The sequence below is a fragment of the Nelumbo lutea genome, chromosome 8 (assembly GCF_056320005.1).
Source record: "Nelumbo lutea isolate HS-2025 chromosome 8, American lotus-T2T, whole genome shotgun sequence".
Taxonomy (NCBI): Eukaryota; Viridiplantae; Streptophyta; class Magnoliopsida; order Proteales; family Nelumbonaceae; genus Nelumbo; species Nelumbo lutea.
The window spans coordinates 4480955-4498102 of NC_142691.1; the positions used below are offsets into that span (position 1 = coordinate 4480955).

General features: G+C 36.1%; 1 long non-coding RNA gene across 3 annotated transcripts; it reads left to right on the top strand.

The window, feature by feature from the left end:
- Positions 1 to 2408: 2408 nt before the first annotated feature.
- Positions 2409 to 11381, top strand: LOC148842284 (uncharacterized). Of its 3 annotated transcripts, XR_016103351.1 has the most exons (5): positions 2409 to 2781; positions 3958 to 4116; positions 4743 to 4809; positions 10588 to 10620; positions 10717 to 11381. It is a non-coding gene; the product is annotated as an uncharacterized LOC148842284 (long non-coding RNA). The 3 variants fall into 3 exon arrangements; XR_016103352.1 differs by lacking the exon at positions 4743 to 4809; XR_016103350.1 differs by lacking the exon at positions 10717 to 11381 and having other exon boundaries at positions 10588 to 10669.
- Positions 11382 to 17148: the final 5767 nt, after the last annotated feature.

The window sequence follows — 17148 nt, forward strand, 5'->3', positions numbered from 1 at the left end:
ACAGCCGCACTTCAAACGACCACCTGCCACCACCATCTCCAGCTACAGAGATGGCTCCGACAAGGGGCAGTGGCGGTTCTGTCCCAACAGAAGGGATGACACCCGAACTGGCAGAAGCACAGAAGTAATCATACCCGACCTGACAGAAGCCTCGGAGTGAGTGCGCGAAGTGGTTATAAAAGGCCCCCTACCCCCTACAACAAGGTATGTGAACTTTGCGCCATCTAGTCTTTATCTTGCCTTTGAGAGAATACTAACTTGAGCTTTGGAGCAATCTCACCGGGTTCCCCCCGGAGTTCCCTCATCTTCTCCGTTTCAGGCTCCCCGTTGCTCCAGTCCGAGGCAAGGTCGTTGACAGCTAGGATTGGTCGGATTGCGCACCATCATAAAGTGTTTCAGAATTACATATTATAATATTGGATACGTGCATATAAATGTTAATCATGAAATATTTTAGTAGCTAGGTGCACAGTTACAAATTTGTGAAGGAATAAGGCCTCAACTCAAAGTAACCCATCTCCATGTTCATTATGTAGCTCAACAAAGTGCAGGTAAAGTAATGTTTTCGAACCCGTATTGCTGGACCATTTGCACCGAGAACCGTCAGGCAATCAAATTTTATTTTACTCCAAATTTGATCTCTGGCCAAAAACAGTTGAATTGGTTTTGATCTCTAGCCAAAAATCCATTGATCCAAGCAGTCGATTTGTTCAATGGTTTTTGGCCTTTTATTTTAATTATTTTTTTTAAATTTATTCTTTTTTGCCAAGATGGGATGATTAAATTTAAACTTAAATTCAAATGGGCCACCCATATGAATCGGATGATTAAACCGTCAACCCAGAAACTAGTGGCCATAATGGTTCTAATTCTGAGTTGGTTTTTAAAACATCGAGGTAAAGTAATTAATTAGGTTGGTTTTTAAAACATTCTATACACTATAGAATATAAAAATATATTTAATAATATATGTTATAAAAATATATTTTTATATCCTATATATAATATAAGAATATACTATATATTTATAAAAAATATATCACATATATTTATAAAATATAAAAATACATTTATATTAAATTCTAATTGAGTTTGAATCTCAAGGTAAGTTTGATTAGTTATCCTAATTCGAGTTAGACCAATAAAAAATCCAACTTAAAAGCTCGCAAGCTTGACTTGATTAATACATATATACAAATACTCAAGGTTCAAATTATCAACATGCTCGATATGTTGGTAGAGACATATCGGGCTGTATCGATAGTTTTTTTTTTTGTCTATTTTTTTTTTAAACCAATCAAAGGGGTCAGTTTAAGGCCCGACTACCCTTTGAACCAGTGGCTTATTCAATAGAACCCTTGGAGGGACGTATTGGGAAGCCATCACACGATACATATTAGCTGATATAGGTCAATATGTATCAATACTTTGAGCCTTACACAATACATATCAGCTGATACGAGCCTATACGTATCAATATTTTTATATTCTATATATATTATAAAAAATATATCATATATATATTTATGAAGTATAAAAGTATATTCATATTCAAGCTTTCAATTGAACTCAAACTCGAACTTAAACCTAATAGTATTTTATTGAAAACAAACGGATCATATATTATAAACCCATACAGCTCCATTGCACCCATTTGAAAAAATTTCTCTCCCTGTCTCTGCAAGAAGAAACTATTGGTTCTTTACATTTTTTTTTCTTATTCCTTTTTAACCATTTTTCTCATGTTTGAAGTGATTTTGTGATTTCTTTTTGTCAAATGAAAATAAGTTTTTCACTTTACCTCCTATTTTGTGGTCAGTTTTATCTGTAATGCCTTTGATTTTAATGTTCATTCTACCTCCAGAAATTGAATTTTCTAAATTCTAAATAAGTCTCCATTTGAATTTATAATTCTGAAGTGGAATGCAGTCAATTATCCCTTAAAAAACTTTTGATCTATTTTTTATCGTTCTTACCAAAATAGGTTTCAATTACCAAGAATTTTATTATTTATGTCTTATTAATTCATAAAGTCTTTGGGGGATTTCTGTTTGGAAACTTCTAGAAAAAACCCGCATGAATTTTCTTTCAAGAATCAAGGTGTTGCTAACTTTCTACAGTTGCACATAAAGAGCCTCGTGCGGCCGTGCGTAGTGAGAACCATCATTTGAGCATGAGAATATCAACCGTTGGATTCGCAGAAAGGAATGAATCCGTGTTATCTTAAAAATTGGATAAAAAGGATACGCAGGGTCATTTGGGCCAATGAACTAAGGGGCCACGGCCTGTTACCATCCAGACCCGAAATCAGTGTGGGGAGTGCGTTGTACGCACTCATCGTAGTTTAGAGGTTAGAACGGGGAAATAAGGAAGAAAACATATATATATATATATTTACAGAGTAACGGATTGGTGGCCGTTGTCGTGGTGTTTTGGAACGTCATTTTATTCTCTTTTCTTGCTTTCTCTCCACTTGTGACCTTGGGTAGTCTCTGGTCTGCCTTTTGCGTTCTCTCACGCACACTCTTTTCTTCTCAGAAATACACAGACCTCGATCTTCGTCTCTGAACTGTATGGGTTTATAATATATGATCCGTTTGTTTTTTGAGAAGAAAATGAAATCGAAATGGCGGCGTTTCGTCATGCCAGGTTTCTGATATTGATTTTGGGTATCGTCTTCTTGCCGGCGGTGGTGTTTTCTGGATTTCTGAAGAACCTGAAGCTCGAAAAATCCAGGTGGACCAGAGAGTTGAGCTGATTGAGCTTAGAACTCGTGACGGGGTAAGCCACCGCCGAATCTTGCAGGGTGGGATCGTCGATTTTTCCCGTCGAGGGCGCCTACAATCCTTACACAATTTCTTTTTTTGTCCGTGGTTGATTTTAAGATATGGATTTAATTGAGGATGGCGTTTGACTTCCGCGTCTTGTTTCTTGAATTCGTTTGCTTCCGGTCTGGTTATTTTGTAATTTACATAGATGTTTTTTTTTTTCATATTCTTTGCTTCTTTACTGTTTTCCTTTTTTTGTTTAATGGGTTCTTGATGGTTCTTGATGTTCTGAGTTTTTTTAGTTTGTAAATTGACAGCTATGTGGGTCTACTATTCTTTTTCTTTCGATGCTTTTAATGTAGTTCAAAGATGAGTTTTCGAAGATGTTGATTCTTCTTCTCTATTTGTTTATTTTCTTCGGCTTTTGATCTCTTTAAAACTCTACTGGGTGGGGATGTATAGGTGTCCAACAGCGCAAGTGCTTCTCTTTTTCTTTGTTCCTAATATTTTATTGTAAGGGTTTTGACACATTTGTTTTTCTTTGAACGAGACTCTATTTTACGAGAGTGAAATCGGGGACGACTCTAAAAGAATTCTATGTTTAGATTGACACCGGAAGTGATGTCTTGTGTGTCACCTGCAATGCCTGCAGTGGTTGCCCCAAATATAGCGGTAAAAATAAAGAAAGCTTGACATTCAGGCCTCTATATTTGGGGCAACCACTCAGGTGACCCACAAGACATCACTTCCGGTGTCAATTTGAACATAAAATTCTTTTGGAGGAGTCCCCGATTTCACTCTCGTAAAATAGAGTCTCGTTCAAAGAAAAACAAATGTATCAAAACCCTTACAATAAAATATTAGGAACAAAGAAAAAGAGAAGCACTTGCACTGTTGGACACCTATAAATCCCAAAACATGCTATATCATCTCTTCCTGTCTAAACATCAGTTTGTCTTAAAGCATTCGTACATCTTTTATTCTACATGAGGTATCATAGATGGCAATCATTGTGTGCTAAACATCCAATGTTAGACAAGTTTGTTATTATAGATAATCATCTTTTCAGTTTCATTGTGTGCTAAACATCCAATGTTAGACAAGTATGTGCATAAGAAAAATCAAATTTAGTTCATTTTAATTCTGGTTCTTCATTGGGTTTGATTCCCTTTTGTCTCAAAAATTTCAGGCATCATTATAATTTGTATCTGCAGAGCATTGTAATGGGAAAATTCTGCCCTTTGATCCAGCAGTTTTTGTTACTTAAAGCAATAGAGGAACCATAATTGATTCTGGAACAACTTTGGCATACCTTGAAGCAGAAGCATATGATCCACTTGAAAATGCTGTAAGTTACTGAAACACATTTTTTTAACAATTTAATTGATGCGAAACACTTTGTAACAGGCTATGGAAAGGATTATAAACCCACACCTTTTATTTTTAAAAGATTGAAGTTAATCAACTGACTACTTCATTTTCATTGTTGGGGAAGGAAATAACTATGGCCTCTGAAGTTCATTTCATCCAATTTTCTTTAGTGTTGTTTCACTATCTGCTTGTTCATTTCTTTCTAACGGAAATCAATGTGATCAAATCACCAGCAGGTACCATTGTAATACAACTTCCTACCTTAATGGATGTTAGACTTTAAAAAGGTTCATCGTCAGATCCTTAATTGAATATTTGAAATGCATATGTCCTTTGCATTCAGTGTTGATGGGGATATTCCCTACAGTCAGCTTAAACTTTGCTGGTAGTGCATCCATGATCTTAAGTCCCATGGAGTACCTCATAAAACAGGGTGGTGTTGTATGTTTTTTAACTTGTGATTTTTATGAAATATACATATAATGTACTTGTAGAAATGGTTTTATTCTTTATTCTTTTTCATTTTTTTGGGTAGTAGAGTGAATGAAGTATTGCTATTATGCCACCAAAAGGTTTCATCCAAATTTTTAACTTTTCTCCCAGGAATGGGCAGAATTGTGGTGCATTGGCTTCCAAAGAATTCAGGACCAAGGGATGACCATTTTAGGAGGTTTTGAATCCTGACTTAAATGTTTCTCCATTGTATGCTTTATTCCAAAAGGCAGTGAATGAGTATTGGTTAGATGCTAGCTTTTGCATTTATGTCATGTGTGCATATCCTTGTGGTTTCTAGCATACATTATAAAATATAAACATATGTTTATATTTTGATGTATTAATGTAAATATATTATGTATATATTTGTATACATGCCTAGACATGTATGTATCTGTATCTTTTTCATAAAATTCATTGTAAAAAGGTTTTATAGATAATTATGATGTATACATGAAAGCATTATTTTGCTTAAAGTAATCACCCATTAAATTATTATTCTTGATGGCATGTAAAACTAAGAAATTAAACATATTTAACAAAATAAGCAAATTCTTATATATGTTAACAGTTGACACTGCTCTCATTTTTTGAAGTTAAAATAGAGATTTTATTAAATAGAAAAAATTAAGTTAGATGCAATAGGTGACAAGATGGCACCTAGCTTACAAAACAGAGCAGAGTGAACTAAGGCACAGTCCAAACTAAGATTGATACAATTTACATCAACTGAATCTCAAGCATGCTCTAGAAAATTTCCCCCATATCTGATCTTCTCACTTGATCAAAATCTAGTAACACCCGTACCCAATCTGCAATTAGCTTCCCCACCAGAGCCACCAGAACTTCTGTGTTCTTGAATTTGTCTTCAAGATCCCCTTGTTCCTTTTGTTCCATAATATCCAACACACAACAAAGGGGATGCAGCTCCATACTATCCTTGCTTTCCTACTTCCTCCAAACCTTGGGTAGACGGAGAAAATTTCTGCTGTTGAACTTGGCTGAATAGCTCTTTTCCCGAATAAAGATGTGTAATAACTCCGCATGATTCTTGAAGTCTTGTAGGTGGTAAATAAATGTAAAACAGATTTTTCTTCCAAACTACACATGCCACAAATGTTTGCCATATAAAATCCTCTACTCTTCAAATGATCAGTTGTTAGGATGCTGTCCATGGCAACCCTCCTATTACTTTACCCAAGGCCCCATATGTTCCAGCTCAGTACTCTCATCTTTCCTTCCCACTTCCACTCCTTAGAGCAACTCTTTCTGAATTCTCACATATCCTCTTCTAGCAATTCCTTTTTGCCCCCTTCCTCATCCCACTCTTTGTTCAACCCACTTAGTTCCTTTGTCTTACCCTTCTCCTCCTCTTGTCCTTTTCAAATTGTGCGAAGGCACTTCTTGCAACTTCCTCTCCCCCTAGAAAAAATATCCTAGGGACTTAACTATCGATACTTCCCTCTCAGTGAGTTTGTCAATCTCTACTACACCTTTTTGAGCACTTTCCAACTCACCCGGCTTTTCACCCCTTCTCCCCTACTCCTCCCTGTTCTTTCTTTGATCCTCATGCATCTCTTCCTTATCTTCCCCCCTACTCTCCTTCTTCATTACCTAGGCTGCCTCCCTCCAATCTTCTCTTTTTATTGTACACCTTCCTTGGTTCTTCTACCCTGCCCCCTTCTATAGAAAACTTTATTTTCTATAGACGTGGAGACTAAAGGAATTGAGATTTCAGAAATTTGTACCTCTTCCTCTATTTGGGTCTCCTGGAACGAAGTCGAGCCTTCCCAACTCTCAAGATTCCTCTATCTAGTTGTTGCCGCACTAGACTCACCTTTTAGGCTCACCTTTCTTCAGACCACTAGCCCTTCAGTAACTAGCTTTGGACGCTGGTCTTGGTTCTATGTGTAGTCACTTCCTGGTTTTGTATCTCATGATTAGAGACCGTGATAACATGGTTTTCTACGAGCGGTGGCTTTCCAGATATGCCAGTATCTTCTTCAACCGCATGCACTCCAGTTCCGACGCCTTCACTTGTGCTTGTAGTGCGTCTTTAGAAACTAATTGTTTTCTTCTCTCCTTTGAAACGAGCAACCACCCAAACCCACTCGTCTTCCTGCGCTCTTGAGTTCTTGCTCTTCAATCTATTTCAGCTTAGTCTTTTAATTGTCCGTTTATGGATCGAGCCCTTTCTCCTCCTTATTTCCAAACTATCTGTATGGTGGCCCGATTTGTTTCTATCCGGTTCAGCATCCTTAAAGTGGGCCCCATTTGAATTCGAGCCTGCCCCCACTTCGCCCACCTCTTCACTAAGTCCTCTTTTTCTTATATCGTAAGGGCTCATAGACATTGCTCTCATAGACTGTATTCTATGATATTGTAAGGACCAATTATTGTGATTTGCATAATTGCCATCTCAAACTACCTTAGATAGATGATAGTTGGGATTTCCCTATAAATAATGTAGAGAGTACACATATCTAAAAAGGCCATTATCCAATGGTGGCCCCTACTACTATCTAGGGTATTGGGAGAGGTAGATTTGGATAGTCCTAACTCTTAACCATTGGTATTCTCTTTTGCACAAAGTGACTGCTCTCACTCTCACAATATGAGGGTGCACATATTTTTCATCCAGAAATAGTATTCGGAGAACTTTTAAGCAGTTTATTTCTATCCAACCCATGCTTGACACTTCATTGTGAAAAGTTGTTATTAAATATGGTTGTTGCATAACTTGTGCCCACTTTCTGAATGTTTTGACAACTAAGCTTCTATGCAGTGGATAAATAGTGGAGATACCTTGAAATGTTTTTTACATTGCAAATGCACTCATGAAATTCTTCTTTATTATATCTCTCTATTGGATAGGGTGTCATGCCTTGATTTATTTCAATGTATTTAGGAGTTTGTGTACACACTAAACAGATTACATTTGAAAATGAGTTTACTAATGACATTTCATGTAGCCAAAAAAAAAAATGGAGAATTACCGACAAAATCACAAATCATAAATACAAAATTAGGAAAAACAAAAACTCAATTATACTTCACATTTACATAGCCTCTAAGACCTAAAATCCAATAGATCAAGGGCGGGTGACACAAGAGGAGCTAGGGTTAGACCAAAAAAGGCATGGGTACAAGTACTAAGAAATGATTTAGGCACTAATAATTTAATATTGGATATGGCTTTATATTGAATGGATTGACGAAACAAGATTCATGTAGCCAACCTCAAATAGCTAGAATAAGACATGAATGATAATGATGATGGCATATTAGGGATGATTGTTTATGACATGACTCGGCCAGCCTGGCTTGCAAATTTCTGGGCCTAGGTAGCCACACTTCTCCTAGGCGTGGCCTAGCCTGAACCCACATTAAGCCTGCAAAAATGCAAATCGGTGATGTTTTGCTATACTAGGATAAACTTGATATTAGTTGTAACCTCATGATGGCTTTCAGCCTTTAGCCATTAATTGTGACCTCAAAATGGACTTTCAGTCAAAGTTTTATCTCGATATAACTAATGTGATTGTAGATCTATAGTTAGAATTGTCTTGAGAAATCCTACAACTTGTTTGTGATGTTTGGGCACACATTAGACTTTAATATCTTAGTATTTATTATTATTTTATGAATATATAATTATTTTATTAGTACATTGTTGTTATTATTTTATTAGTTTTTGATAATTAATATCTTAGTATTTATAATGAATTTATTAATATTTTATTAATAATTATTATTTTATTATTAATATGCTATTATTTTTGTTGATTATTTTATCATTAATTTATCATTATTTAATAAATAACATGTTACTATTTTATTATTACTTTAATTAAAACATATCAACATTTTATTTGTACCTAATTGTTATTTTATCATTATTATTTAATAAATTAGTATCTTTGCTTTTTTATTATTAACTTATTAATACTTTACTATATTATTATTAGGTAATTCAATTATTAATATACTCTTATACTTTATTATTATTATTACCTTATTTATTAGTTTTATAATATTTTATTATTTAATTATTAATCTTTTATTATTATTGTATGATTATTTTAATTATATTACATTAATATTTTATTATTATATTTAATAATTAATATCTTGTTGTTATTATTAAATTATTAATATTTTGTTATAGTACTGTTATTGTATCATTATTTTGCTAATAATGTATTAATATTTTATTATGATTATTATTAATTTAATAATATTTTATTAAAACTAAGATATTGAAGTCTAATGTGTGCCCAAACATCACAAACAAGTTGTAGGATTTCTCAAGACAATTCTAACTACAGATATGCAATCACATCAGTAATATCGAGATAAAAATTTGACTGAAAGTCGATTTTGAGGTTACAATTAATGGTTGAAGGCTGAAAGTCCATCATGAGGTTACAACTAATATCAAGTTTATCCTAGTATAGCAAAACATCATCGATCTGCATTTTTTGTAGGCTTAATGTGGGTTCCGGCTAGGCCACGCCTAGGAGAAATGTGGTTGCCTGGGCCCAGAAATTTGCAAGGCAGGCTGGCCGAGTCAGGTCATAAACAATCATCCCTAATATGCCATCATCATTATCATTCATGCCTTATTCTAGCTATTTGAGGTTGGTTACATGAATCTTGTTTCGTCAATCCATTCAATATAAAGCCATATCCACTATTAAATTATTAGTGCCTAAATCATTTCTTAGTACTTGTACCCATGCCCTTTTTGGTCTAACCCTAGCTCTTTTTGTGTCACCCATCCTTGATCTATTGGATTTTAGGTCTTGGAGGCTGTGTAAATGTGAAGTATAATTGAGTTTTTGTTTTTCCTAATTTTGTATTTCACGATTTGTAATTTTGTTGGCAATTCTCCACTTTTTTGGCTACATGAAATGTCATTAGTAAACTCATTTTCAAATGTAATCTGTTTAGTGTGTACACAAACTCCTAAATACATTGAAATAAATCAGGGCATGGCACCATATCCAATGGAGAGATATAATAAAGAAGAATTTCATAAGTGCATTTGCAATGTAATAAACATTGCAAGGTATCTCCACTATTTATCCACTGCATAGAAGCTTAGTTGTCAAAACATTCAGAAAGTGGGCACAAGTTATGCAACAATCATAATTTAATAAACAACTTTTCACAATGAAGTGTCAGGAATGGGTTGGATAGAAGTAAATTGCTTAAAAGTTCTCCGAATACTATTTCTGAATGAAAAATATGTGCACCCTCATATTGTGAGAGTGAGAGCAGCCACTTTGTGCAAAAGAGAATGCCAAAGGATAAGAGTTTGGACTATCCAATCTACCTCTTCCCAAACCCTAGATAGTAGTAGGGTCCACCATTGAATAATGGTCTTTTTAGGTATGTGCACTCTACATTATTTACAGGGAAATCCCAACTATCGTTTATCATAGCTAGTTTGAGATGCAATTATGCAACTCATCAGTAATTGTTTTATCATTAAACTTCATTTTTTTAATCAACAATGGATTTCCTACATTGTTTTAGATTCTCTAAAACCTTTTTATTTTAAGACATTGGAAATGCTTTCATTTTTATGAAATGTTAAATTGTTGCGTAGCAGTTCTGCTGTCTGAAAGAAAATCATGATATTGGCAACCCCATTTTGAATGACGTGGATGCAATGTCAATACTAGTAATCTTGCGTGTATATTTTGCCTCAATTGGTATATGAGTTATTAAAGTTGTAAGTTGTTAAGCCTGACTAAAGAGAAGAAAACTAACATTTTTATTTCCTGGCAGACCCTGTTCTAAGAGATTTTCTTTTTTTTTTTTTTTTAATGATCTAGCAAATCAATCCATTGGATGGACTAATTATGATTGTAGGTTAAACAGACAATGCAAGTCCTTCAACTTTTCTGTGAATAATGTTGATTAAGTTTTACATTTTAATTTTCAGGTTCATTGTCTGTAAATATCTCCACAATTTCTGGTAAGGATGAAGTTATCAACACAGGACAACTAAGTGTGAGCAGTTCATGACAGATTGTTATCAAGCAGTACAACGGCTATGGTGTTTCAATTGCAGGTGCATCTTTGTATGGAGGTTCATCTCTGACCCGAGTACCCCTTGTCTTCAGAGGCGACTGCACGTGTAGCTATAACAGTAAATTTTTAGGAGATCACAACATTGATCTCCAGTATGTCCTGTGGTGAACGAAGGATCAACAAAGTTGTTTAGCAACTTCAACATCATATACGGAACCTCCATGGCTTGTCCTCGTGTGGTGGGAGTGGCAGCACTTCTGTAAGCAGTCCATCCTGAATGGAGCCCAGTGGCCATTCAATCTGCCATGACGACCACAGCAGATTCACTTGATACCACTCTCAAACCCATCACAGAATTCTTAAACTATTAGAAACCCATGAGTCCTCTAGCCACGGGAGTGGGTCACCTCAATCCTAAAGGCGCTCGACCCTGGACTTGTATATGATGCAAATACAGAGGACTACGAGATGCATCTCTACGTTCTGAATTACACTGAGAAGGAATCAAGAAGATAACAAGGTCGTCCTCTGACTAGTTAGCCCGTGAAGCGCAAAAGTTTGGTGATGCCTCTTCAACCTTCAATCCAAGAGCTCTTCCTTATGATCTTAGTGTAATTGTATCTAGTGATCTATGGGGACGTGCTACCCTGTCTTGTGTAGCCCCTTCCAATATTATCAAAATAAAAAAAAAAAGTTTGTGTTTCACTGGAGTTCTCAAGCAAGGTTCAAAGTATTGATACACCTGTGTATCTTTTAACTAAACCCTGCACTTTTTATATTTTATTTAGTTGTTGATTTACTTACAAGAAAAAAATTGGTCCTGGTACAATTACTTTAAGATGGATGATTAGGACATAGGCCGCACCTCCTTGTTTTGGTGAAAATTTTCTAATAATGAATGATGTGGCTTTAGCAACCACTATGAAAAGGTTATTGTACCTGTAACTATGGGTGCAAATATTCAATTTGAGTAGGCTTGGATTGAAATTCTTTTTCAAAACTCGAATGGGCCTGGCCTGAAGGCTCAAAGCCATGGTTTTCGAGCCACCATGGTTTTCTATGTGTTGTTGATGGATCTTTGCATTATGCATGTCCCATATTAGTCTGAAAATGATGAAAAATTTGGCAATATACCTCTGTTTGTGGTTTGGTGGTAAGTTTTTTTAAGTGCCTAACCGACTCAGCTGTTTGTTATTTACTCCCACAGGTTTGGTGAAAGTGGATCACCTTGTCTTATTCCATTCATAACCTGAAAAAATTCTTTTTGAGTTGCATTTATTTTAATCGACAACTTGGTGCTTGAATACAGAAATTCAGCATTTTGCATCATCTTTCTGGGAATCCCATTTTCTCCATTTTCACGAAAAAAAAATCCCTTCGGGTTCTATTATATTCCTTTAACGTGTCTATCTTCAGCATGGCCCATCCTCTGCACTGTTTCTTCATTTTGTTTGCTATCTCTTGTGCTATGATGATACTATCAACACCTTGCCTGCCCTTAATGACTGCAGCCTGTTTTGAAGCTATTAGTTTTTCTAGTTTTTGCTGCATCCTTAACACATATTTTACAAAGTTACAAACTTGGACTAAAGACCAGCACCAAGAAGCATACAGTTTTAACTCCGCAGAGAACGTCACGTCTTCACCATGAGAAACCTTATCACCTTCTTTCTTCAGCTATCGTGCAATGCTACCCTGTCATAAGACAATTACTTAGTAATGATAATACAGGATCCTTTTTCAGTTTCAATGCCCACATCATAACAAAATTGAACCTGTGCATACCTCTGCACTGTAGGAGAGAGAGAAGGCATTCCAATCTCTTGAACCTGTGCATACCTCTGCATTGTAGGGGAGAGAGAAGGCATTCCAATCTCTTGGATATAATAGATATACAGATGCTCCAGAAAATATAAACAATGGATATAGAGAGGAGGTCTGCTGTGTGCACTAATCAGCAATAGACAGCTATTTCATCTGGACTCCTGTGTGGAGGGCTTAAAGCCTCCAGAGCTCCACTTTCTTTCTTCACCAGGAGAAACCGTATCACCTTCTTTCTTCAGCTATCATGCAATGTTACCCTATCATAATACATTTATTATTTAGTAATGACAATACAGGATCCTTTGTCAGTCTCAATGTCAACATCATAACAAAATTGAACCCATGCATACCTCTGACATTGTAGCAGAGAAAGAGAAGGCATTCAAATCTCTTGGTGTGGAGGAATCTGCAACCACATTCCATGCAAAAATTAGTATTATGGGTTATAAACTTGGTGCACTCTGGGAAAAACAACTAAACACTAAAAATCAACATCACAAGGAAAGGAAAACATGCATTTTTGGCAAACCAATTTTAAGAAGCATATGATGGATGCATACAGATGCTCCAGAAAATCTAAAGCATGGATATTCTCAGAATTTAATAGATATAGAGATGAGATCTGCTGTTGAGTGCACCAATCAGCAATGGACAACTGTTTCATCTGGACTCCTGTATGGAGGGCTTAAAGCCTCCAGAGCTCCACTTGACCTGTGCACAGGCCAAAACCATAGCGCATGGGATGGACAGCTCGCCATCAGTAATTAGTGTGCACAGAAACATATCCAAACAATCTTGAGATATCCTAAGGCGTAAGCAGAAGGTTGGAAGATTTATGTCTAGCAGACAAATAGCCATCAATTGTTTCTTCTGGTTCTGCACTTTCAGATGGATCCCTAGGGAGTTGAATCAGATTGCTGGGCTTTCTATTCTTCCTGTTTCAATCTACCAAGGAAAAGAGGGAAGATCATCTGGGGATGCACGAGGAGAGCTGTATTATGGACTATGTAGGAAGAGAGAAAGGACAGACTCTTGAATGGCAAGGCTCTGTCTAGAAGTGCAAACAATTGAGAGCTATTCTCTTTTGATGGCATCATAATAATTGGATGGTATTAGGTGGCTGGTAATCAGGTCCTACAGTCCAAGGAAATGCAAGGGCATAATAAACTACAGTGCTACACAGTTTGAGGCTGGCAATGTCTCTCAACTATCGAATTTTGGTAGTGGAAGGAGATTCAAAAGTGGTGGTGAGCTGGCTTGAAAATGACGGTCTGGTCCCATGGTGGTACAGAAACATTATGAGGGTGATAAAATCAGATTATCAGAGTGATGAATAGGTATAAAGTTATCAATCCACAAATAAGCCAATTATTTGGCAGATGAAATTGCAAAACAAGGGATCAACAGGGGACATCTATTTTGGGGGCTGCTGTGAAACATGCAATGTAAAAGGAGCCGGAGCCATGTAGTTAAAACTTGAAAGGAAGTTAGGGTGACTTGGCAGAAGCCAACCTAAGGAGGGGTTTACCTGGCATCATTGTATATATAATTCATTCTTTATTCCTTTCAATAAACCATCTCTTACAAATCAAAGGGAAAAAAGTGTTAAAGAAGAAATCTCTCTAGGATGTTTTCACTTAATATTGAACTTTCAAAGCCAAGAAGGGTTAAAGAATTCAAATCACGTTAACCATAGATAATGTGCACCATGGAAGGATAGCCCACCTGAACCTGCTGGAACACATAACACTATACGAGTAGTTTTTAATCACATCTGCAAGGATAATCTTGTTAAAAACCATTAATTCATCCGGGGCACCAAACCAGAAGGATTACTAAATTCAAATCCCTTCTAATATTAGGTATAGAAATCTTCCTTTCATACTAAAATGTAACCTCTTTCTACCTTGACTCTAGAATGCATCCAAAATAAATTCCAAATTCTCTTGCTGATCTCCTGCTATTTATATTTGGTATCTCAGACCATTTCTTTTTCTGTCTTTTTAGGTGAACAGCCCCTAGGGACATTGACAGCTAATTTAGGCCATCATACAGGAGACGCCTACGCAATCAAGTACTAAAGTTCAAGAATGCAATCTTGCATAATGCTAGTTCTTTTAGAACTTTTAATACATACAGGAGACTTTGTGGATTGCTAAATGGACCATGGCCTAGTTCACATTGTTCCCATACTCTACATACTTGTTGAGCATAAAGCTTCAAGTGAAGCCTAACCAACAAATTTGAGGTATGATGGAATAGAATTTATTGTTGGGCTCACCCACATGATAAAACCACAAAGCATTTGAATGAAATAGCAACCAAGAGAATTCAATAGCAACACTAGAAGAAAAAAGAATCTACTCTTACATCAAGAGCACCTCTCCAACCGCTATTTTTTTCTTCTCCAACAAGAAAAAAGCCAAATTTCTAAACCCTACATATAAAAGAAACCCTTTAGATGTAAAACCCACCTTAACCTAAAGGAGGGACCACACCAACTATTAGATTACAATCTGATCTAATGGTTGAAAAATCTGATACAATCCCAACATTTTCTTTTTGGGATTCTAGCCGATAAGGGTAGCTTTTCAGCTTTAATAGCAATTAAAATTACATACTTCATATAATAACTAAAATAAGGAAACTTTTTTTAACAAATATAAAAAAAGAGCAGCTGTATACGAAAGGGGAACGCCGTATGAGATACAATTCGTATATCCTTTTCTTAGGACAGCATTGCCCCTTTATTAAGTTTAACAAAATCTACCCATGCTCTTTCTCTCTTGCGAATGTTTTCTTCTCTCTCTCTCTCTCTCTCTCTCTCTCTCTCTCTCAAGTATTCATCTCTTTTCTACTCTCAAATCGCTCAAATCTCCCAGCATCTCTCATTCTCTTGAGTCTCCAATCTTTTTCTCCTTCTCTGTAATCACTTGAGTCTCCCTGCATCGTTCTCTGTTCGTTGGAATGAAGCTCTACGTCTCTTTGCGTCTTCTAGTTCTTACTCACTTGTTCGAGTGAAGGTCTGCACATTTTGGTTCTCTACTTGGGAGTTTCTCTTCACCTCTGCCTGGTAAGATATTTATTTATTCCCTTTTATCAGTTTCTTTCTCTGCCTCTCTTCGCTACTTTTTTGGGTTTCTTTGCCTTGCTTTTAACTGTTAGGGTTTTTCCATTCCAATGTATTCAATAATAATGGTTAAGATAATCGTGACCAAGTCTACGAATTGTCTCCATTCAAGACTCAAGAAGTTGTTTGTTCCTTTCTTTTTTTCCCATCTCTTTATTTCATGCTCTGATACGAATTCATTGAATATATTGAAGATGTTTTAGTTGTGAATGATGTTATTGATATGTATTAAGTTGTGTTGATGTAAGTTGGGCCATTACTCCAATCCAAAAAGTTTATTTCATGTAAATTGACATGCTCTTATTGATATGTATTAACAACTAAGTTTTTTATATGCTCATTAAAATTCCTATTAAATTCTTAAGAGAACCGTTATAAAATCTTCCAATTATCGTATTCCACATTAATTGAAAAGCATGAAAATGTCTTGCTTTTCGAAGTCGTCCCAATAAGCAAAGATTGTTTAACATCTTAAAAAATTAGGACCTTGTAGCTAGTAGCTCATCAAGTCAATTTTGGGTATTTGTTGTTTGGATTCAATAAAGATTCTAGTATTAAATATGTTGGGCTTAATTTTTTTGACATTGTTGTTGTAGATCTTTGGTGTTTAAGGTGTTGGAGAGAGAGGAAATTCAAGTGGTGTTCATTATAAGTAACTATGTGTGGCTTCAATTGTTTTCCTTTGTCTTTCAAACTGTTCTGTGAAAAAGTAGAGAAGAGAAGCTTCGGTTTTCCACTTCCAAATCATTTTGTCTAGCACACCTAAGGTTGGGCAACAGCTTTGGAGGTTGGATAAGAGAGCTACTATCTTCTTTAATTCCCAGTTTTGTAACTTTTCAACTCTTAGTCTTAGGTTGGGCAACAGCCTTAGAAACCTGTAGAAGAAATCACAGCCCTGCTCGTTGAATATGTGAAAACATGATGAAAGCTTTTCATTGGTCCCACTATGTTGGTGCTGAGTTGTGTATAGAGACAATTACTAATTGTTATGTATATAATAAGCATCAAAGGACCCCTTGGACATGGTTGTAGAGGCCTCAACTTTCAAAGGGACCCTTGGACATGAACATGTAACTTATCTCCTTTTTTATATGTATTTGATGACAATGTAGCTTTAGTCATCTAGAGAATTGATTCCAAGAAATTGGTTGCTATCGAACATGATTCTATTTTCGAGAAAACAAGAAACCAATGACTACACTAAACATATTTGGTGATTTTCATTGACATGAACCTTTTTGGGTCAATTGAATTTGAATTTGTACAAAGGGTAGCTAGTTTTGTAGTTGATTTGTTATTGTAGTCTTGTGGGGGATCAAGGTGTAGAAGGAAGATCCACTAGTGATCTAGTTGATTTCTTGCATAGAGGTGTAAATCAGGTTGTGTAGGGTCAGCACGACACGACTTTGCCCTCGCCTGTGCTTGGTGGATCGTACCGTGTTGGCCTGGCCCTTTAGAGGTCAGGCATGGCATGGCCCATGTCTTGAGGCTTGGTGGGCCCCGGCTAGCCAAGCCATG